The sequence below is a fragment of the Cornus florida genome, unplaced genomic scaffold (genome assembly GCF_030987335.1).
Source record: "Cornus florida cultivar Cherokee Brave unplaced genomic scaffold, ASM3098733v1 CherokeeBrave_3.0.0_Hap2_Chr05, whole genome shotgun sequence".
NCBI lineage: Eukaryota > Viridiplantae > Streptophyta > Magnoliopsida > Cornales > Cornaceae > Cornus > Cornus florida.
This window is the reverse complement of record NW_026775575.1, coordinates 48,074,085-48,099,922: the sequence shown is the minus strand read 5'-3', so window position 1 is coordinate 48,099,922 and position 25,838 is coordinate 48,074,085. Positions and strand designations below refer to the sequence as shown.

The following is a 25,838-nucleotide window of genomic DNA, read 5'->3' as shown; positions in this document are numbered from 1 at the left end:
TATTTGGATTTAATCGGCACTGGACCTCTTTAGTAGGCTTTGCGTCATCCTCCATATGAATGCGGTGCATACAAATGGAGGGGTCAATTCCTTTCAAATCTGCCACTGTCTAACCAATAGCTTCTTTATGCTTTTGGAGCACCGCTAAAAGGTTGGTCTCTTGGTCTTTTTGAAGGTCCGAGGAAATGATGACCGGAAGGGTTTGCTTTGGACCAAGGAACACATATTTGAGATGGGCCGGGAGCGGCTTAAGCTCAAGTTGTGGCGGAGATAGCAATGATGGGACCGGAGGAGTAGTGGAAAGTTGGGGAAGTGGTTCTTTTGGAATTTTCTAAAGAGGTACATCCATGATAGCATTAATATCAAGCAAGGAATTGACTTCTTGAATGGCTTGATCAACATCAAAGTTTGAGAAGTCAAAATGGGACATGCAAGTTTCAAGAGGATCTTTGCTTAGAATGAAGAGGATAGATTCTTCAACCACTTCATCAATGACATCCACAAGAAAACAATCATCCTCATTGGAGGGATGTTGAGTTGCATGAAAGATGTGGAGTTTGACTTGCATGTTTCCAAAAGCAATGTCCATCACCCCGGTTCGGCAATTAATTGATGTATTAGCCGTGGCTAAAAATGGCCTACCAAGGATCACGGGAATGTGCTTTTTTGGGTCATGGACCAATTTTGTATCAAGAACCACAAAGTCTACTGGGAAGTAGAATTTGTCCACTTTGATGATAACATCCTCAAGAATGCCTCGTGGATGCTTGATTGATCTATCGGCAAGTTGCAAAACCATGGAAGTCGGCTTAAGATTTCCCAAACCAAGTTGTAGGTAAACTGAATATGGAATTAAATTCACACTAGCGCCTAAGTCAAGGAGGGCCCTCTAGATTTTTCTGTCACCAATGACGCAAGAGATTGTGGGGGCATCCGGATCCTTATACTTTGGAGGAATGCTGTGCTAAATGATAGCACTAACATTTTCAGTCAACCTTACCTTTTTTGGCAAATGATTTTTAGAAGTGCGCTTTTGAGTGCACAAATCTTTGAGAAATTTTGTATAGGGAGGGATTTGCTTGATAGCATCCAAGAGGGGCAAGTTAATCTTCACTTGCTTGAAAACTTCCCACATGTCTTGAATTTTACAATTCTTGTTCCCAAAATGTGTCGACTCTTGAAGACGTTGAGGAAACGGAGCTTTTGGCTCATAAGTAGTTTCCACATTTGGGGTGACATGTGTGGGATTTCCGTGAATGGTATTTGGACAAGAATTTGGATTGGAAGAGCTTGGATTTGGATTAGAAGAGCTTGGAATTGAATTTTTCAAAGGAGGGTTTTTCTCACTTGTGTCTCCATCAACCTTGTTGTCAACCACTCTACCACTCCGAAGGGTGGTGATAGCTTGAACTTGCTCATGAGTCGGCCCACTCGGAGGAGGGGTTTCATCAATCATATGCATTCCTCTAGGATTTTCAAAAGGTTGAGCGTGAAGCTTACCCTTATCCTTTTGGAGCAATTGGTTCACCGAATTAGCTATTTGGCCCACTTAATTTTCAAGCTTAGCTATGGATTGAGTATGGGAGTGAACCATTTGGAGAGTAGGCTGCAAAGATGTCAAGAGTTTCTTATTGGAATCCATGATTTGCTTGTTCAATGATTCCATCATTTCCTTGTTTGCAGCTACTATCTCGTCAGTTGGACACACAGGAGGTTGATTGGAAACATTTGGATTGTAAGGAGGACGGTAGCTTGAAGAGGCTTGGAAAGGCCTACCTTGATATTGAGAAGAGGGCTGATTTTGAGGCCCTTGATTTTGAAATTGGGAATTTTGTGGGGCTTGTTGCCTTCACGAAAAATTCGGATGGTCCCTCCAACCCGGATTATATGTATTGGAATACGGGTTATGCCCGGGCCTTGAGAACATGGCATTAGCTTGCTCTTGGTTGGGATTGGGAAATTGGCTCCGGTGTGGGGCAATCTTCCGAGAGATGGAATGGACTAGTACATGAAGCAAAAACAGAACTTGTCGAATTTTGAGACAATGAAGGAGGAAGATGTGGTGCCATCAATTGGTAGAATTTATAAGCTATGGCATCCACTTGAGATGATTCCTCCCTTATTGATTTTGGTTGACAAGGGTTGGTGTTCTTTGCAATGGTTGAGGTCGGAGCCCTACGAGAATTATGTTGAAGTGAATTTTCACTTAAATTCTCAAGTAGGGTCTAAGCCTCATCCGCATTCTTGGACATGAACATCCCACCACAAGAAGAATCAACCATGAATCTATGGGTTTCGGTCAAGCCGGCATAGAAAGCTTGCACTAATTGCCATTTTGGGATCAAATGATGAGGACATTTCCAAAGAAGATCTTGCAGCCTTTCCTAAGTCTCATGGAGTTGTTCTCCATCAATTTGAGAAAAGTATAGAATGGAACACCTCATTTGGTTGGTTTTACTCACTGGATAATACTTCTTAAGGAATTCTTGTTGCAATTGAGCCCAAGAAGTAATGGAATTGGGATCGAGGGAGTTCAACCAATATTTTGCCCTATCCTTTAGGGAGAATGGGAAAAGATGGAGATGGAGTGCATTGTCCGAAAAACCTCTCAACCGGATGGTCGAACAGATTTCAAGGAACTCATCAAGATGCTTATATAGATCTTCATTATCAAAGCCATGAAATGATGGAAGCATTTGGATAGTGCTTGATTTGATCTCATATTGAGCTGCATCGATGTTTGGCATTACTATGCAAGAAGGAAAAGCGTAGGTGGTAGGGATGAAATGATCTCTAAGAGTCATTGGCTCGATATTAGGAATTTCAGCCCTTTCATTCCCCGGATTTCCTATATTATCTCCCATTGTATTAAATTCAGTTTCAAGATCCCTTGTAAGAGTAGATTCCCTAAGGTTTCTTCTAAGAGTTCTTTCAAGAGAATTGATATCAATGGGCGAATCGATTATGCGTAGAGAGAGTGACCTACGACCAAACATCAACAGCATAGCATATAATCAACAAAGCAATTCATTATCCACAACTCCACATACGATGTTCCCTTTCTCCTCAATTATTAAGACAGAAAATAAATGGCCACGACAAGGACCGATGCTTGAACACGAAATTAAAACAATAATATAGCCTCAACAAGGGCTTGCAAATAAATTAACTACTTCTAAGCTTAACACATGCACAATATATAACAATGCGAAACTAAAAAGTCAAGAAGCTTACCTAGGGTCCTTTAGACTTACACTTTGCTAGCGTTCCCACGGCGAGAGTCGAGTCCCTAGAATCTTACAATACGAAAATGGTTAAACCACACGAAAAATATGCACAAAAAACAATATGCACAATCAAACTAAATTTAACCCTAAACTTTGGTTACTAAACTGTTTGTAATCCCCGACAACGGCGCCAAAAATTGATCGGTTGGTCAATTATACATCAACCTTCGCAATAGCACGAATCATTGTAAAATAGGGCTATTGGTCGGGTAAGTCGAACCACAGGGACTACGCTAGTCTAAAGCAACCTAAATGTCTAGAATCATTCTTAGGATGATGAGGTGTAATAAAGAGTTGTTGATTGTTTGTCACTTATACTATGAATTGAAATATGCATTAATGAAAAACTTGCAAGAATTTAAGGGATGAAAGACGAGTAAAGAAGACTAAGGAAGTAAATCCACCTCCATCCCTATACACATGCTAGATTAGACCTAAATTAGGGAAAAAAACAACATATGATGGTCAAGAACTACATAGCAACACATAGTTGCCATGTAAGTAATCAAGAGGTACATTAGGTCTCAAACAAGTATAATCCATCAAAAGGGTAAACATGTCTAGACTACCTAACTAAGGTATAGCTTATACACATTTACTTAAATGAAAGACTATCCAATTCTTGACAAAATGATGAAGCACATGGAGCTAGAGATAAAGCGTACACCATCAAAGGATTTCCTAAGCAATGGTCTATCAAAGTCACCTATCAACATGCCATTAAATCATTTCATAACCTTGTTTCCATTCTCACCATGTAAACTCAAGCAAAAAGATTAATACAAGACATCACCTAACATAAGATAATGAGCTTGAAGAGATCATCCATACATATATAAACATTCATTACACCAAATGAAGTGCTCTTAGCTATGAAAAAGACCATAAATATACATTGCAATCCCCCAATATAAACTACCCTAGGACATGCTTACAAGGGAGGGACTTCATCACCTCCCTAGAGAAAGAGTTAGTTACCCATTGCTAAGCTAGAAGAAGGAAGAAGCTCCATCCAAGACTCCATTTTCATGCTCCTTCCTTTGCTTGAAGAACTCCTCTCTTTTTTTTCTCCCTCTCCTCTGTCTTGCTAGAATATCTATTTTGATGCATGTGGCCCTTAGTTGCCTTATGTCTTACAACCAAGCTTTCTCTCTCCTCCAAAGACATTCCCAACCACTCCATAAAGAAGGAGGGTGGAAAATGTGGAAACCAATGCACAAGTGGGCTGAAGAGGAAGAGTCCCGAGCTACATTCTGCCTGAATCTCGAGTGCTCGAAATAGGGCCTTGAGCACTCAAAATTGGAGCAGATTGCTCCATGCTTGCTTTGCTTTGCCCGGACCTACTTTGGTAAAATGGCTATAACTTTGTGCTCCAAACTCTGAATGACAAACCGATTAAAGATTTGGAAAGAAAATTTAGAGGTCTAAAAACTTTATGTTTTAGTGGAGATCCAATTCTCAAGTATGGTTGGTCGAAATTGAAGAGCAAGGCAGAAACTCATTGCTGCCAGGCAGTTCTGAGCACCTCTGATAAGAAGATCATAACTCTCTGCTCCAAACTCTGAATGATGAACCGCTTGAAGATTTGGAAAGCTGATTCAGAGCTCTAAATATGTCATGCTATGAGGGAAGTCCAGTTCTTGAGTTTTCAAGGTCAAAATGTTAAGCAAAGTCCAGGTTCCACTGCTGCCAAAAATTCAGCATTGTGACCTTTGATGTTCAAAACTCCACAAAGCATCCTTCTTGCTTCTTTTTGGCCAATGAACCTGAAAATATGTAAAAATGTGCATATGAAGGTAATCTACATAAAATAATCAATTAATGGACTTAACTAATGTAATTTAGGGCGCTTGAATATACAGTATTCGGCGCTTATCTGATGGGTGCCGTACCGGGAATGACATTAATGGCAAAAACCACTTCCCTTAAAGGAGGTAACTCTGTTAGTTCCTCTGGAAGGACATCAACAAACTCCTCAACAACTGCCGGAAGAACAGACTACTAGCAAACTAGCCAAGTAGGATCTGTGGCGACTCCGGTCACCAATACTGAAAACCATTGCCGGGTGGGATTCACTCCGATCTCCCATAAAATGGAAACAATCTCCCTTAGGAGTGTAAACAGACACCCTCCCGCGGAAGCAAATGATCGTAGCCCAGAAGAATGACAACCAATCCATCCCAAGAATGACGTCAAAACCCCTCATGTCAAGAACAACAAAATCAAACTCCAAAGTCCGTCCAGCTATCTCAATAGCACAACCCTAACAAACACGATCCAAAGACACTGGACCCCCTACTGGTGTGTCAGCAGAGAGAAAATCGTCCCGAAGTGTGACCTCCAGACCCAATGAATGTGCAAATGATGCAGAAATGAAAGAATATGATGCACCAGTATCAATAAGAACTCGTGCCCAAGAACTAAAAATTGGAAAGATACCTCGAACTGAAGAGGAGCCTGTGGAAGCATCCGCCTATGGAAGAGCGTAAGCTTGTCCCTGAGACCTTGAGCCCTGTTGTGAACTGCCTTGATAACCTGACTGATGTGTAGAAGCAGTAGGTGTAGAACCTCTGGCTGGATAAGTGCCAACTGGCGCCACTGGCTGTGGTGCTTGAGGAACTCTGAAACCAGACTGAACTACTGCAGACTGAGCCGGTACCATTTGTGAATCTATGCCACTACGTGACTTATTCAATAACTTTGGACGATCCTTTCTGAGATGACCTGGCCGCTAGCAATAGAAGCAAGCTCCCTGCCCTATCTTTGTAGAAACTGAAGTCTGACTGGCCTGTGCCCGAAGCTGTGGGCAACGAGGCTTCATGTGCCTCGGCTACTGACAATGGTAATAAACCAGTCCTTGGGTTGATCCCGAAGATACAGGAACTATGGGTGTAGAATGATTCTGCTGTGATGCCCCCTGTGAGTGAGTACTGTTCCCTACCTTAGCCTTCTTCCACTGACTCCCGAAAGATGATGGATTATCTCCACGAGGCTGCTTGTGTGAACCCCTGATCCGTAATTGATCCCGTTACTTTGCTTCAGCTAGCATAGCCCTCTGAACCACCTCTCTGTAAGTCCTCAAATCAAGAATTGAGACCCGTGGCCTGATGTCAAGATGTAGCCCATCTTGAAACTTCATTGCCCTAGCCTCGTCTGTTGCTACCATATCCTCGGCATAACGAGAGAGAGAGAAGTAAATCGTGTCTCATACTCAATGACACTCATGGTGCCTTGATAAAGACCTGAAAGCCGTGTTCTCATCTCCCGCCTCATAGCCCTAGGAAAGAAGGCCTCGAAGAACAAACCCCTAAACTCATTCCAAGTCATCGACTCAACATTGTGGACATTGGTCATAGACCTCCACCAGATATCTACATCCCCCATGAATAAAGAAGCGGTCAAGGAAATCCTCAACCTGTCCGTGGGTACCGCCATACTATCTAACTTGCGAACCATGAGGTCTAACCAAGTTTTTGAGACTAGCGGATCTGAACTCCCTGCAAATGGATCAATCATGACCCTCTAAAGTCGCATAAAGTACTCTAGCACCTCATTGACTATCGGTGCCGGTGTCGGTGCTGGAATCTATATCCCTGCCACCTGTCTGAGTATCATCTCATGTAAGGATTCATCAATTCCCTAAGTGATACCCTAAGCCACTCAGTCGGTGCCCGCGGCAGATCAGCATCCGCGCTACGAACTAGAATCCTGGGCCTCCCCAGACCCCTAGTGAACTCGGTGTCAGCCACCTGCTCCTCAATGCCCTAACGTGAAGACTCTCCACGCATGATAACCATGATGCTAAACCTGTAAAACAAGGGAGGTCAATAATAACACAAGTTATTATGACCAAGTGCACTTCACACTATGAATGTGCAAGACACGAAGCAAGACATGATATGCAACATACTGTCCTGCTAAAGCAATCAAAGAAAGCTCTAAAAATAGTTAAGCACTTAAAACAAATAAGCATACATGTTTAACTAAAATGCTCTTAACCACATAAGCATATAAGCACAAAGACATGTCATACTACTAAGCATGTTATCACGAAACATCTAAACATGTTATAAAGTCAAAACATGTTATCAAAAGCATGTGAATGCATCAAAGTGCATCAACAAAAGCATGATATGCACCCAAAACCCATCGTCCTAAGGTGTTCAAACCTAGGAGCTCTGATAACACTTGTGACGGCCCAAGGTTTTTCAACCCTGTGCGTCAGTGATGAACCAAAAGATGACCCGATAACGGGTCCGAATTACGGAAGCAAAAGATGAAACGACATCCCTAGGAACACAACATGTTCCTAGGACACCAAGGAGACCCTCAATGAGATCACGGAACCCAAAGAAAACAAATGCGGAAATAAGATTTCAAAAATGGATAAAAAGGAACCCAAGGGAAAAATTGTCATTTCCATCATAAAAGTGAGTACTACCGAGCACACCGTTAGAAATACAACAAAAAATAATGAATTTAGACTCAAGAATCACTTGATTCGGAGTCTGGACAGCAAAGATATCAAATCTTGAAGTCGAAGGAAGAAAAACCCCATCCGGTTCGAGCCAAAAACCGACACCCCTCCACTAAAACTTGAATAACTTATGCTACCAAAGGAATCTGAAACTCTAATTAGTACCATTGGAAAGCTTATTTCGATGCGGTCAGTTTAGACTCAAGAACGGACCAATTTGGAGTTAAAACGAGCAAGATATGACAATTTGAACTTAGAGGTGCAGTGTTAAACCAAGGCACACAACACACACCTATGAACAGTACTTCGAGTGCTTGAACTAGGACTTTGAGCACTCAAACAGTACATGCTCGAGGCCAAAACTTTCTACCCAAACTTTGAGCACTCGAACTCCCCTTTAGAGCGCTCGAACTCCTGTAGCTGCACCAGAAATGCAACCTTAAAATACAATTTTGAGGACTTTTTGGGTCTTTTTTGGAAAAAAGTTGTGAAGTAACCTCCCTTAAAATCATGTTTTCTAGTCAACCATGTCAAGACCAACATTTATTTTTCAAGTGAAATACCAAAAATGCCCTTGAGGTCTGATTTAACAAAAATATGCAAATGAATGCTACTCTAAGTGTTCATTTCAACAAGAATGGTGTTGTGTGCCAAAGTGAACATGCACACATATGTAAAATGAGTAAATACACATGTTCCAATAGCCCATAGTCACATAACATGTTATATACAAAATACAACCTGTCAAACCTCGAATTCTCATCATTTCATAAGACAACTATGGGATTAAACTAGCATACATGTGATATAAATGTACATGGCACTTGGCCTCATGTTATGCATACAAAATAGACATCTTCAAGTGTTCTTAGATATACATTACACATCAAAGAAGCCATCTTAGCTTCTACAATACTATACATCTACGGTATACAAAATTTAACATCCAAAAGGAAGGCATGCTAAACAAGTGCATGTCAATATACAAAAATGCTTCAAATAACTCAAAATCTTCTAAGGATGATGAGCATCCAAGAACATGGTCTCTTTACCTGAAAAATAACCCAAACCACTAAGGTGAGTAATCAAGTTACTCGTAGGAGAAGCATATGTGTATACCTAAAGTTTCAATATCATTGCAAGATTAATATAGACAAATACAAGGGAGCATTCCACTTAACGTCTATGTTCAAGGTGTTCTAAGGTATCATCTTAAGCTAACTTAAATGTTTCTTAGTAACACAATATCAAAATGGATGTACTTAACAACATCAAATCGCATATAACAAAATTTACAAGTTACAAATAGCATTGATTGTCAACTTGGAAATGAATGCGAAATCAAAAAAAGTGGAATCCTTGGACACCTAAGCTCAGAATTCTGCCGAGACCTCAACAGTTATTCCTGGCATTAACCCGCAGGGAAGACCACCTTAAGTGCGCACTATCTCAATTGGGGAGAACTCATACCTCCCACACTAGAGCCAAACTCTAGCCATGTTACTAGTAACCATGTCCCAAGAGAATCCAAAATATATATCAAGTTCAAAACTTATATATATAAATAATAAGGCATATCAACCACCTTACAAGCACAAGAACTTCGAAACCACACAACCATGTCTTAGGGTTCCAAGTCTAGAATGGCATGATAGATGACAAGTTCTTAACATGATACAATGCACAAAACAATATCATTAACTTATCAATTTAAGCATGCCTCAACAATAAGCCATATATACTAAATGTTTGCATTTTAGCAAATAGCTTCTAAAACAATCATGATTATCAATAATAATCTACTAGAATGTAGGATTACCATCACAATAGCATAGTAACTCAAATCATTAAGAATTCTATACAACTTCAACAATCCTACTCAAGATATATACATAGCATACATGCTTGATCAATGAATTCCTAAGTCAATCATAAGGATTTCCTATAGTATGCAATACTACAATTCTAAAAGTATGTATACAATATATATTAAACCCCAAAGGATTTCAAAACACTTAGAAAATAAACATACTACCACCCCTACCTCAATAGAGAATTGTAGCTCTATAATCCAAGCTACCAAGCACAAAATGGAAAACAAGTTTAGGGTTCTTGAAGAGGAGAATGGGAGGAAACTTTTCTCTCCCAAGGTTTTTAGTCTAAGGTGTATGGAAGTGAGCCAAATTAAAGGGGTAAGCTATGAACTAAGCTTTCATCCAATGGTGGACTTGTTAGGGTTCATGTGAGATAATGAAATGAAGAAGTAAAGTGTAAAAATGGTGAGTGGAAGGGCTAGAGATCCTCCACTCACTATGTGCTCTTGCACTACCTCTCACACACACACAATGCAAGACTACATCATGGCCTTACACTTATCACTAATCCAATGCCTCCTCTAAGACTTAATCCTAAGCTTACACTTGTCAACAATCCAATGCCTCTTCCAAGAGTTAATCCTAAGCTTACACTTGTCAACAATCCAATGGTTACATGTGCACCAATCTAGGGCCAACACATGGATGAATCTCCACCCACCAAATGTCAAGAGGTCATGGTGCCAAGTCTCTTCACCTAAATGCTAACAAATGGCTCCATGAGAGTGTGACACTTGTCACACTTTCAAAAATTGCAAAATGGTCCTTTTTCAAAATATCTTCTAAAATAAATTGCAAAAAGGTCCCCCAAACGAAAAATAATAATTTTGCATAATTACACTAAAATCATAAAAGTTATGAATAATTACACTAAAGTAAGCATTCATGCCCTTTATGAAAAATAAAAGCAACTAGCATGCTTTTCAATAAAAGTGAAGATACCAATATCATGGAAATCAAGTATCATGAATGCATGCAAAACTGGAATCAAATCCGAACACCCGAAGTGAGGTTAAGCAAGGAAAAACGATAAACGAGTAAAAGACGAAATAAGAAAAAAAAAAATTAAAAAAAGAAAATCACCGAAAATGGAAAAGGAGGAAAAAGACCGGGTCATTACACTGTACCTGAAATATGCCCCAGTAACGTAAGGGTGAGTAACATAAAGCTACTCGTAGGAGATGAGCATGCATCGACCTAACATTTTACAAAAATATCACCTTAAGGTGAAACATGTCAAAGGGGCTCATGCCACCTAATGTCTATGTCACGATGAGACTCAGGGAGCATCCTAAGCTACCCTAGAGTACTAACAACAAGAATCATAATATATACTCATATGAAACAAGTCAAGATTTGGGACAACCCAAGAACACGACAAGAAGCATACTCGAAATCAAGAACTAGGCATAAAAATTATGTAAGTAAACAAGGATAGAATACACAACATGAAGAATGCTTGAAATCAAGAACGAATCATAATATCTATGCAAGTAGACAAGGAAGGAACACCCCATAAAACACGAAAAGAAGTATACTTGAATCACGAATAAGGTATAATATCTACACTAATGACAAGATTAGAACATTCTAATTTACACGATAGGAGTTATACAAGGAATCAAGAACAAAGCCTAATATCGATGCAAATAACAAGATTGGGATAATCCAATTAGCAAGACAAGAGTTATACACGAAACCAGGAACAAGGCATAATATCTATGCGATTAACAAGGTTTGTGCATTTCATAAAACACGTCAAGAGGTAACATATGGAATCAAGGACAAGGCATACTATCTATGCAGGTAAACAATGATAGAATATTCCATATAACACGACAATAAGTATACTTGGATATAAGTTAACAAGAATTGCACTATTAATGCAATTTACATGGTTGGACTATACCAATTTACATGTCATGAAGTATACTTGAATGAATGAGGCATAATATCTATGCAATTAATAAGATTGGAGCATTTCATATAATACAACAAGTTTTAAATCTTCAAGGAATGGCAACTTGAAATTTAAAGAGTGAAATCAACCATTGTGAAAACTTGGATATCGCCCGGATTAAAACCGTACTCTTGGGATCACTTTAGGGTTATCAGCCCAAGGGTACCTTCCCCTAGTCTTGGGATTACTTTAGGGATTATCAACCCAAGGGTACCTTCCCCTATCCTTGGGATCACTTTAGGGATTATCACCCAAGGGTACCTTCCCCTATTCTTGGGATCACTTTAGGGAACATCACCTAAGGGTACCTTCCCCTATTCTTGATTGATATCCTAAGTCCTAAAATCAATAAGTTGTGCAAGTCAAGATTGTATCAAAATACTAGAAACACATTAACCATGTCTCATGCACAACCAAGATTTTGAAACGTACAAGTCATACCCTAAGTTCGCATTAATATGATTGATGAATGTCGAATCTTCAGTGTGCGATTCGTTACACGCTATACATGAAGGATGTTTAATGCGAAGTGTGCAAATCATTGCACAAGGCAAGTCCAATGTCGAGTTACAAGTTCATTCTAAGCAAGATACAACCATGTGAATTAAGTTCTATGCAAAGGAATTAATTAAATATAAGTTTCAAAACTTATCCGATTATTCTCGATTTGATACACGTGAATGAACTTGTCTAGAAAATCATGAATACAAGGTTAGAAACTGAATCAAGACCAATGAACCATGAAATGGATTTTAATTACTTCATTTAATTAAAATCTCTAGGCTTTGAAATTCATCTAAATGATCTCAAATTAATATATGTTATACAACATGCCAAGACTTGATTTAAAAACACGACACAATTGAATTCCATACAAGAGAAGACCACGAGTATTAAACTTTAATACTAGAAAATAAATAAATGAAAGGTTTCAAAACCTAATCAAATATTCTAGATTTAATATATGTGAAACCATATAGCATGCATATCAAGAATGTCAAGTCAGAATTCCAATGGGGTGAATAGTACACCCAGAGCAAATTAATTAATAAATACTAGATTTTAAAACAACTCCGATTACTCTCAATTTAATCTATGTTGAGGAGTATACTAAGGCCTAATATTATATGCTAACACATATTGATTTCAAGCTAGTTAAGGCCATGTGAATTAATCTTTCACCTAAGATAAATATTAAATAAAAGCTTTAATACTTATTCAATTGGTCTAAATTTAATACATGGCAATGAGCATATCAAGGGGTAATATAATATCATGCTACATGTTTAAACCAAGTCATGAGTAACTGGGAAAATCAGATCCAATACAAGAAAAATAAATAATAAAATCTCTAGATTTTATATTTAAGCGTGGAAACAAGTAGTATAAGCATCAATATCATAGAAAATAAAAGTGCTCCGAATCCGACGATACCGAAGGGTTTTGTCGGGGACTACACCGGGAACAAGGATCTGTAAGAAGCCCCATGAAAATCTTAACTTGACCTCAAACCTGAACTCAAGAAATCGTCAAAAATGAGTTCTAATAAGGGCATAAGGTAGAACACGTCGAGGGGAGCAATAAACGTTAAGGCCAAAGGATTTCTACCAAGGAAAAGTGGACCAAAAGAAGAGAGAGAAGGTGGCAGCCATCGCTACCATGGATTCCGGCCAGAAGAGAGGAGAGAGAGGGAGAAAATTCTGACTTTTTCTTTTAAGGCCTCCTATTTATAGAAAATCTCAAAAAGTGCCCTGAAAGGGCCTCGCCGGGTCTGGAAAAGTGGATTTTGAGCAGACGCGCTCAAACGGCAAAACTCTATGAATGAAAAAGATTCCAAATGAGAAAATATGATCAACGGAAGAAACACTATCAAAAGCTGAGTCCCGAGAAGAGAGATATGCCCCAAACAAGTTTGACGCAACTAGGTCCAAAAACTCTAAAACTGGAGGAAAACAACCAGAACGGAATTCTATGAGTACATGACTCGACAAAATGTGAAAATGAATCCCGTACGAGGATCTAGGCTCCAGACAAGATATTTTTGCAATAACTTTCATTAATTGCACAATGACCCCCACAAAAAGGGTTAACTGCAAAACTGCCCCAGAATGAAAATATCTTCCAAAAGATATTTTCTTAGATACCCATGAAATAAAATATCTTCAAAAGATATTTATAAAAAACACCCCAAGAAAAGAAAAGAATTCCAAAGAATTGTGCATCCATGCCCTTATGGATACCGGGAGCAACCAGAGTACTTTCTTGAAAAAGTGAAGATACGTATTTCGTGGAAACCACGCAAGATCAAGATATATGAAGTCAAAAACTAACTCCGAGCATGAAAAGTGAGGTTATGCCAAAAATTGACAAATGGGGAAAAGACAGAATAGGGAAAAGGATGAATAGTGCATAGTGTCGAAAAACTAAAAATGTGGAAATGACTCGATCCTCAAAGGAAGTTGTCAATCCATGGAAAAGAGTCTCAGAACCCATTCATGAGCACTCGAGATGACACTAAGCAATGAGAAACTGAGCTCAGCGAAGGAATTTAAACGAAAAAAATTCATTCATAAAATTTCAGGAAAAAGTAAAGGAAGGGAATTTTCCGGGTCGTTACAAATATGTGGTTCCATATGTGAGCTTGAGAATGGAGAAGCTCTTTATCAAGCTCACCATTGGTTATATCCATCTTATAAACTAATAATAGCCTAACCTCAAGTCAATCTTCAAAAAACAACTGGCTCCACTCAATTGGTCAAACAAATCATCTATCCTAGGCAAAGGATACTTGTTCTTGATAGTGTCATGATTCAACTTCTGGTAATCAATGTACAACCTCAAACAACCATATTTCTTCTTAGCGAACAAGACCGGTGCACTCCACAACGACACACTCGATCGGATGAAACCTTTCATCCTCAAATCATCAAGCTGCTTCTATAATTCTTCCAATTCTATTGGTGCCATGTAATATAGTGCTATAGAAATTGGTGCAATACCTGGCATTAAATCAATAGCAAACTCCACCCCTCGGTGTGGAGGCAACTCTATCAAGTCCTTCGAAAATACATACATAAGATCCCATGCAACTACTTGATAATCAACCTCACAAAACTCAACATCATCATCAGCTAAAAGACTAGCCGAGAAAAATCCCTATAGATCTCGACCTCTAACACCATAGAAAGAAGGAATGAGAAAGTCACATTGATTTCCCACAAAACAGAAGCAATCCCTATCCGAGGGTACAAACTGACATTCTCCCCCTGAAATAGTCAATAACAGCTATGAAGGAAGACAACCAGTCCATCCCAATAATGACGTTAAACCTTACCATCTCAAGAAGGATGAGATCGAATTTAAGTACCTGTCCAGCAATGGTAATGGAACAACCCCGACAAACTCTACCAATAGTGACTGAACCCCCGACAGGCGTGTTAACACAAAGTGGCCTATCTAACTAACTAGCCTCCATCCCCAATGCTCGTGCAAATGATGAAGCAATGAAAGAGAATGAAGCACCAGAATCAAACAACACTCTGGCCCAAGAATGGGACACAATGAACATACCCCTGATGGCTGAAGAACTGGATGATGGCTCAGCTGGAGTAAAAGTTGGAGTGACTGTATACACACAACCCTGGGTTATCTGCCCCTAAGAACCATCAGCCTGATAACTAGACTACCGAGTAGGTGCACTAGATGGGGCTCCCCTGCCCGGTCGAGAAATCTGGGATGACATAGCTGGCTAAAATGGCTGAGGTGGTGGTAGTGGTTGAAATCTTAACTGAATTAAAGCGAACTGCGTCCGCTTCTGCTATGAACCTCTACCCCTACCTGAACCACTACCCCACCGTAGACAATCTCTCACTATATGGCCCTACTGGCCATACCCAAAACATCCTCCTAATGCCAACTGAATCTTTAGACACTGTGACTTATAATGCCCGAGCTGCCTGGACTTGAAACACACAACATCTGGTTTGGAAGACCCCATAAACACTGAAGCTATGGGTGCAGATCTGGCTGACTACTGTCCCCTAAACCCTGACAGTTCATTTCTCTACCTCTTCTATGACTGGCTCTAGGAAGTAGCACCCATACTCCTTCCATACTTGTAAGATTCCTTGATAGCCTTTCTTTCCTTACTCTCAGCTTTAACAACTAAGGCCTTCCTTACTGCCTTTGCATACTCTGTCAACTCTATGGCGGCCATAATTAGCCTAATAGTGAAATCAAGGCCATTCACAAACTTCATAGTCTTTTCCACCTCGTCATTAGCAATCTTTGGTGCAAACCTCGAAAAGGATGTGAACTTGTTCTCATACTCTGTAACAGTCATTTTCCCTTACTTGAAGTCTACTAACCCTTTCTTCAACTCTCTTCATTTGGGTTCCGAAAAGTACTTCTCATAATAGAGTTTCTTAAATGCATCATAGGTCATAATGTTCACATTGTAAGTGTGAGAGATGGTCTTCCACCAAATCTCTACATCCCCTATAAAATTGTAAGTAGCCAGTATAATCTTTAACCTTTTCGACGTCAAATTCATAGCATTAAGGTACTTCTCCACCCTGTCCATGAAACTATCCGCAACAAGCGGATCCGGACCGCCCTCAAACAAAGTCAGCATCAACTTCACAAATTTAGCAATGTGGTCAAAAGTCTTCTCTAACTCACTCTTCTCTAGTGGTGGTACCAGCTATGGCACAACTTGTGACGATGGCGCCACTGTAGCCTGTAGTATTAATTTAAAAGAACATATATATATATATATAGAGTTCAGATCTCTTGCTCCCCATGGAGCAAGAAAATTAATCCACACTTTCTATATAAACCATTAGATTAAATCTAACAGTTATTTTTCAAACCCACCTATAGCCTTTCCATTTAACACAAAACCACTCTCACCCTATTTTTAGTTTCTATATTTAATTTTACCATTATCACCTACTGTAACAATAAAAGGTAATTACCAAAACAAGGTTGTGAGAAGAGCTTCACCAATTTTTTTTGGGTTACATTGTTGTTTTTGAGGTGGATTCTATAGTCCCACCATAGTCAGTATACCATCATCATCCAATAACTGAACTCACAAATTCACAGATTCAATAATGAATTTCACCAATTGCCTAACTTATAATTGAAATAGAAAGAACTTTTGTTCAAACTTTAAATGAAATTTTCTTCAATTTCAATTCCAATGAATCAATTCAATATTCCAAAATGCAACATTACAGTATATTTGTTGCTAAATATATTTATACTAGAGAAGTATATTAATTTACCTATACTGAGAACAATAAGATGTTTCTTAGGAAAATGCTATAATATCATATTATTGTTGCAAAATTGAAAGATACGGGTATTGTTTTTCTTTCAAAGAAATACCTAAATAAAAACAATTTTTTAGTAAAATATACGGGTATTATTTTTTTTCAAAAGCTTTCTATTTTTATTTTGGTAATTACATTTTATTGTTACAAGAGGTGGTAATGGTAAAATTAAATATAGAAACTAAAAATAGGGTGAGAGTGGTTTTGTGTTAAAAGGAAAGGCTATAGGAGGCTTTGAAAAATGACCGTTAGATTTGATCTAACAATCTATATAAAAAGTGTAGATTAATTTTCTTACTCCATAAGGAGTAAGAGATTAGGACTATATATATATATATATATAGCTTAAGAGTATAAATCATTTTAAATAAGAACAAATATTCCAATCACTATAAGAAAACGAGGCTTTTGGGATGGATTATTTGGGACGGTTTAAAATTTGTCTCAAATGAGCTTGGTTTTTGGGATGATAACATATCTACTATCCCAAATGAGAAAAAAAAATGGCCGGGAATATTTTTGGTGGGAATATTTGGTTGTATTGTATACTTGAAAAACTTTGATGCTTGATTTTACACTATCCCTAATTAAAAATTTTCACGTGCAAAATATTAAAAAATATCCAAACTACACCGTTTTGTAAAGTTGTAAACCCACTTTCACTCTCTTCTCATTCTCATCTCTGTCACTCTACAATTTTTTTTTTTACCCTGGCAAAAAAACCGCCAACAGACGATTACAAGAGCAAACAACAACAAATGATACAAGGCATCACCAACACAAAAGAGAACCACAAAATACCAAAAGCAAAACTACTCCAAGAAACCTAACACTAAGCTAAAACATGACTACCATCATGATAACCAAAGCTTAAATAGTTCTGGAGCAGTGGAGTGCGAAGCACCAACCAATATAGCAATTTTAGTAGCAAAAGACTGAGACAAATCCGATGTAAAAGAATCCAATGCCTGCATCCCAGTCCTTTCAGATGAAATTGACTGCATACCAATAAAGCCACTTGGAGGACCCAAATCTGCCATCGTCCTAACTACACCACCCCCCATAACTTTCAATTTCTTATCCCCCTTTGCAGCATGAGAACCTCCTGAGGTAAATTGATGGTGTTTATAGCCCTTATGAACCAGAGGCGATCCTTGACTATTAGAGGTAGCAGAAGAATCAGACATACGCCCTTTCGACTTAGTCACCTTGGTTTCCCCTTCTTTCATTCTTTCGCCATTTGATCCCATCGATCCAAAGGCAATATCTTACTTTTAGTAGGAGATGTAACTTGAGCACAAAACATAGCTTCATCTTGTTGCACTGAAGCCACATGGCTTTGAGAAGAAGAACTCGGGAGAAAACCCCCTTTAGGCACAGGGAAATGTTCGCCAACAGGATTAAAATCCTTAACCACTCCTTTCCCTTTAGGGTTGATAATAGGCAATGCTTGGACATCAATAGCAGCCGTAGATCCCTCCCCATGACCATCCCTACCAACAACTCGCATGGGATCACTAATACTCAATAAAGCAACCACTGCAGGTTGTACATGAATCAACTGCTGAAATTCTTGCCCTGGGAAGGACTCCCAAACATCCCACGAGACTCAATAGGCCATCCATGAAGTTAATTGGATAAAGAGGAATTACTGAAAAAACCTTAGTGCTCAGCCCCATCCGAATCATTATCGTCAACATACAACCACTTTTTGCCTAAGTTATCCCCCTTAACATCATTTAAGTCTTTCTCCGAGTGCCAAAGATCCTTACAAAGAAAACCTTCAACCCCTAACCACCTACCATACTATGTTAAACCCACTAAGGAACAAACCTTTTCAACTAGATAAGTTTTCCAGTGGTGCCCAATAACACCACATGAAAAATAAAATGAGGGTAACTTTTCAAACCTTACATGAAACCGCGATTCAACACCAGTATGACTAGTTAACACAACATGACGATGAAGGGGCTATAATATATCAATCTCCACTTTAAGCCGTAATACACGACTTTTAATAACAAATTGTTCTTGGCCATCCACTATACCTTTATCCCGTAATTCCACCTTCAAGCATCGCCCAAAAGAATCGGCAATCCATTGGCCCACCTTCTGTGAAAGAAGATTGGCCTTGACACCCGTAATCTGAAACCATAATGGGGACACCTAAAATGGGCCATCAGAATCAAACAGCCCTTCCTCCCACGCTTTGATCACCACCAAATGCCCATCAGACAGCCAATGACAGCCATGAAAAATATTATGATGAATAATCACATCTGGAATGAGTAATTGGAATAAGTTCGCCACCACTTTAAACACTTGGAGTAGCTGAGAAGAATTATTATGATGATCATTCGGCCATAATTTAGAAAATAACTTATCAAATGTAAACTTTGCTATGGCAAGAGTAATCATTTTAGAGGTCCAAACTTTAGCAAAGAGGCTATCCTTGCAGACCTAATCCCCTTGAGCTGTGTCATCCTCAGATAAAAAAATGGGCTCCTTTTCAACCGTAGTCAACTTCAAGCCCCTTAATTGATCCAGTATACCTTACACCATCACGCTCGTAGATAGAGTATCGATACAAAGACAAATGAGGAACACAATTAAACCCCACCAAGAGTACAACAAAGGAAATCTAAAGTATGTAAGAGAAGGACATGGCAAGAAAGGCAAAAACACAGAATAGATAAACAAATATGGACGCAGATGCCAATACGCGATCATCATTTTCAAATCCCTAATTTCAAAGAAATAAGACTGACACCAGTTGAAAATCCACTCATGCATAGCTCAAGGGAAAATAAATGGAGGAAGATCAGTAAAGAAAGCGTACACAAGACGATAATGAACCCCAGCCACACATACAGGCAGTACAATGCCAGAAATAATAAAAAGAAGCGTACCTAGTAGAGCCGTTGACAGATATAGTAGGTGATGTGTTAAAAAAATGACGTGCACAAGCCCACCACCATCCATCCAAAGACGTCTTCGAAAAGTAACTGGTACGTCAGCCTCGACGTCATCACTAACCAAACTAGCACCCCTTTAGCTGACCTTGCCAACCGACACTCCAGCAATCGCAGGCCAACATCACACCAGAATCTGGTGGACCAAGCACTCCACCGGCAAGGATACCACTAAGAGTAAGGGAAGCACCAATAGGACCTATAGAGCCACCTTTATATCCAAAGCTTAGATCCATGAGATAAAGTAGGAGAAGAAAACCACCGAGAATAAAATAACACCCAAAATCCACATAAAAAATGAAGAACAAACACCCCCAAGATCCAAGATTGGATCAAACCACCACAAAAAAAAAAAAAAAAAAAAAAACCCACCAAAAATAGAGAACAAGATAGACAACAGACCAGACTTATAAATCAAAAGTAACGGAAGAGGACACCACCAAAATACCCAAATAATAATCACAGTAACAAGAACAATATGAGATCTAGAATAATTACAAAAAGGAGACATAACGACAAAAGAAACCAAAATCGAAAGGAAAATGAAGAACAAGTGTTGGTCCTAAGATCCTCTAAGTTCTATTTGCCTGTTTAATGTCAAAACTTTGGTTTTGTGTGCTTTAGTGCATATTCTATCTGTATTGTGGGTTAACATATATCACTTGGGCAGCATTGACATTTATATTGCAGTGACAGTCTTTTTACATTGGCATGATTTAATTCATCGTAGCTGGTAAACTTGTTTCAGCCAAATTGAATGGTTTCAGCCAGGATCATCATATAAAGAACTTCTCACAGGTGCTTTTAGGGGTACTTTTGTATTTTCCCAGATGTATTCTATGGATACTCGTATGGCCGGATAGCTGCATTGCACTGAATTGCTGTGGTGAGCCTATATTGTGTCTATTACAATTTCAACAACAGGATTTTACTGAATATAATTTACAGCTGGTATAAGGCTTGTTTGTACAACTTTTGAAGTATTTTCAGGAGTGTGACACGTGGCTGTGGTCCAGGTATATAGTGTCCTCCAATGGTGTTGTAGACCTTAGTAGCTAAGCAAAGGCAAATATCAATGTGTCCTCACTTGTATAAACTGTTCTTACTGATGCATGAGGTGTCACTATTTGGTGAGATATCAAGGGCAACATTGTCTTTTCATTTAGGGAATGTTAGAATTATTCTTATGTAATCATTGGTTGAAAGGTGACAGTATTGAATTAAGAGAGGTGTAGTCTAACATTTTTACTGAAATTTATATATGCTGTTATAGGTGTCTTTTAGGGTTAATGGCCTTTTATATAAATTAATAACAAGCTACAGAAGAGAACCTCGAGCTCCTTTTCATTGAACAAAGTTCTTCTGTGATTTGTAATGATGATTTATGCTAGAAAAACCCACCGACTCAAGCCTTGTGTGTGATCAATGTGCTGAGATGCTGCTGCTGTTCAAATTGCTGAAGAAAGGGCTAGATTGAGTAGTAAATCTGAGTTCCAAGCTACTGTGGTCATTTCTAAGGGTTGTCATAGGTACAACTATGCTATTTACACTTGCTTAATAGTTTGCTTTGAATTGAAACATGTTGAAATGGATTTTGAGCTCTTAGATCAGTTGATAAGTCTGTTTTTCTGCATAAACTGTGATTCAAGTGCAAAATGTTTAAGGCTAGCTATTCTATGAACTATCTATGTGCTAGCAAGTCTATTTTGATGAATCAAAGCTATTGAAATTGGCTGTGGGGCAAAATTTTGATAGACTATGGTTGTGACCTTGCAAAACCTCTAAAACTGAGTTGAGCTATACTTATTTCTTAACTGAGATTGAACATTGATATAGACTCATGCTGTGCTGACTTGCTTAAGGATGTTAACATAAGTATTGTAGTAAATTAAGACTGTAGAAGCTACAGGTGAACTAATCTCGAAGGAAATTCTAATTTTACCCTTCAATCACTTGTTGTAACAGTTTAGTGATCTTAAGGCAATAACTTGGTATTTTGTATTTCTTAAACTGTTTCACTTGAAGAAAAAGTTTTATTATCTTGTTTATCATTTGTAATGATGTATGTGGAGAGCTATATGAGCTTTGTTGGTCCAAGCAAGGGTGCTTAGGACAGGGGGAGTGTGTGTGTGCACTGAAATCAGCTAGTGTGTGCATTAGTTGTGAAAGCTAGTGTCTATTCTTATGCTTGGGTGTGTGCAGAGGGTGAGACAGTTGAGTGTGTAACAAGGTACATACAGCTAGTACTGATCTTCATTGGCCATGGCCAAGAACCAAGGTTTTCCCTAGTTGAAAGGGTTTCCTTGTAAATCTTGTTTTAAGTTCTTATTGCTTGATTGCTGAATTAGTTCATTGATTATGTTAAGAAAGAGATTAACCAATTCACCCCCCCCCCCTCTTGGTCCATCAACAAGATATCGCCAAATCGCCACCAAATCAGGACCTTCAACCAGATCTCCATATCAAACCACACCCCACCGGACCATTCGAATCCACAGATTCAAAATACCCAAATCCAGCAAAAGCTCCAAAATAAAATAAAATCAATTGATCCAAGAGATCCAAAGGATAGCAACAACTAAAAATGAAATGATGGAAAAAAAAAAAAAAAAAAAAAAAAACACTAAACAAGATCAAAGAAAATGAATAAGCAAGAAGCTCCTAACAGCGCCACTTTAACAGGTAGAGAACCTCCTATGAAAGGAGAAACTTTCGATCGTAGTCAGTTGAGGACAATTCATATGCCAGTAGAAGAGGATAGAAGGTAGGGAGAGAGAAGAGAAAGGAACCACTGCCGCCTTTCAATTTGTAGCTTCTGGGACTATTGCCGTCTTCCAATCCCACCACTGCCATCTTCCGATTTGCATCATATTTATCCTCATTGCATCTACAACTGAACCTAATGTCATATATCATCTATCTACTCTCTCTGTACAACCGACGCTGCACTAGTTGCAACTATTTCGTGCCGTCGAGTTCGGCTTTCCACACTCTTCTCGGCGTGGAGGGATATACATATGAAAAACCAAGGCTAAGAAGGAATTCATTTGTAGAAGCATAATGAGGAGGATCGATTGAATTTGGAAGGTCTGCTTTTTCACTACTTCTAATCTATCTCGTGTCAATTGGAGCTCACTCTCTCTCTCGATCGGTGATTGAAATCGACAACTATCCGTAAGTTTTCGCAATCATTCTTACTGTTATAGTGTGCATAATTTCTTCAATGGCCTCCACCTACCACGTCCTTTCCACTTTCCCATTCAATTTTCCAATTTATTGTTTGTTTCCTTAGAAAACACCTCATATACATACATACATATATGCATATATATGGTTTGGCATTGACTGATCGATCCATCTATTTATGTGGATGCTAGTAGTTTTAATCTCGGTGGATGAGCAGATTTTGGAGAACTATCTTAGAATAGGAAAAGGTACATATTTATGTGGCTTCGGTTATAGAAAGAAGGCTCCATCAGCATCCTCAAGTCCTAAGAGGAAAACAAATGTAGAGTGGGAGGCAGAGTTGGAGGCTAAAAGGAGGAAGTCTAATAGAGCTGAACAAAAATATGATGAAATGTTGGAGTCCATAAATGATTTGAAGGCAACAGTGAAAGGTATCTTGGAGAATCAAAGGGTGTCTTCTCCTCAATTCATGTTCACACCATTCGGCGGATATCGTCCTAGACTTGGCAGCCCACAGCAGCAGGAACCTCCTTATGGATGTTTTGGCAGCCTATTAAATAATCCGCAGCCACCGAAGTTTAGCCCATTTGGTCTGTACACATCACTTAACTTCGACTCACCAACAAATGATGAATGATTCCAATTATGTCATTGATATTTACATATTATGCTATTAGGTACTAATTTGACCATAATTGATATCACTTTGTTTTTTAATTAATGGTTATTAAATTTAACTTTTTTGAATTAATTTTGACTTTACATTTACCTTCTTTATAGTTTTAATGAATGAACAATGGATATAAGATATTACAGGCAGTAATAGCTAGGCATTAAAATAATAAAATGAAAATAGGGACATAGAAAATTCTGTCCCAAATACTTAATTGGGACAGAAAAACATCCGTCCCAAATACTTATTTGGGACATAAAAACAACCGTCCCAAGTATTTGGGACGGAGGCGAATCTTCCGTCCCAAATAAGTATTTGGGACGATTTTTTATTCTGTCCCAATTATACCGTCCCTAAAACTCTTTTGGGATGCAACTAATTGAGACGGTGACATTAAATCGTCCCTAAAAGGTAATAGGGACGATTTTAGTACTCTTAGGGACGATATTTTTTGTTCCTAATAACTAAAATTCTTGTAGTGAATTTCCAACTTACCCTAAAAAAAAATATATTCGAATGTCCAAGTGAGAGTTTGAAAGATAAAGTGAATCACTATATATATATATATATATATATATATGACTAATTAAAGCACATTTAAAATGAGACTGTCATTTCTTAATTAAAAATGTCTATACAAATTGTCAGTGGGAACTTAACATTAACAAAAACACTGCTTAAGTTTAACTAACTGTGTGTCTCAGGGAAAAAAAAAAAAAAAAAAAAAAAAAAAAAAAAAAACAGCTTAACTAACTGGGTTAATTCAATGCATACACGTGGCCTATCTAGTAAATTGATTTTGAACCCCCCTACACATAGTAGGAGTAATACTCTTATTAAAACCCCTTTTGATGCACTCAGTGCAACATGTCACAGACTTCAAAAACGTATTTCAATTGCATAAAATTCACACCTCAAATTTAAAATTTTAAACTGAAATTGAAAGAAAAATTAGTAACATGAATTGAAATTTTAAATCCTTGATAGATTCGATGCGTGAAGTACAACACACTAATTTTGTAACTTCAAAGAATAATCAAGGAATTTTTTTCTATGACAGGGAAACTCATCTCCCTTGGTCCTCTCTCTCTCTCTCAATATGTACAAAACCCATATGATTTGGTTTGGAATGCCTCTCTTTGTCTTCTAGGGTGGAGTCAGGATTTCAATCCACCGGCATAGTGTATTTGATAAGAATAAAAAAATTTAATGACAAAAATAGAATATTCACATAACAAATTAAAAAAATAAAAATAAAAAGAATTACGTGGCAAGCTGAGATACTAGATGAATTAGTAGTCTATAAGCAATTCCAAAGCAATCATACCCATTCTATGAGTCTCCAAGCGCATAGTAAATCCTGACAACCAAAGCAAACACAATTGCATGTATTTCATAATTTTTATCTTAAACTAAGATTGAAACTAGATGTTCTTCAATAATGTGAATTGAAAATACTAATAAAAGAATTTATTTGTTTATCTAAAGAACTAAACAGGTAACAAGTTGTTATGATAGTTAAATAAAAAGAACTAAAGTAGAATACTTGACACATATAAGATCCAAAATATTGATATATTTCATTTAAGATAATTAAAACTGCCCTCGACGGCTTTTCAACTTTTGAAAGCGTTGAATGATAGCCTCATTATCTATGCCCCTAAATAATTATTTTTTAATATACACAACCAAGCTATCATTCATAAATTGATCTCCCATCCGATTATGCAATTCATTCTTTATAATATTCATAGTAGAAAGCACCCTCTCCACCGTGGTAGTCGTGATTGGTAAGATTAATGCCAACATCACAAGTGGATACACCAATGGATACACCTTGTCTTTTTTTTGTTTCAACCATTTTGTGACAGCCCTGGTTTTTAGGCCAGTGTGTCATGTGATGAACCGAACATAGATCCGATAACGAATCCAGAATGCTGAAGCAAGAAACAAGACAACAGTCTCCTAAGCCACAAGACACCTCTAAGACACTTCGATGACCTCCCAGGAGGTCGTGGAACTCAATGAAAAATGACACGGAAGCAAAAGATCAGAAAATAACAATTAAGCCCC

The 25,838-nt window shown here is 38.3% G+C and overlaps 1 pseudogene; it reads right to left on the bottom strand.

Annotated features, from left to right (window-relative positions):
- LOC132309245 (trans-resveratrol di-O-methyltransferase-like) overlaps window positions 1-14,287 on the bottom strand; it is a 51,421-nt pseudogene extending 37,134 nt beyond the window's left edge.
- Between the last annotated feature and the right edge of the window lie 11,551 nt (window positions 14,288-25,838).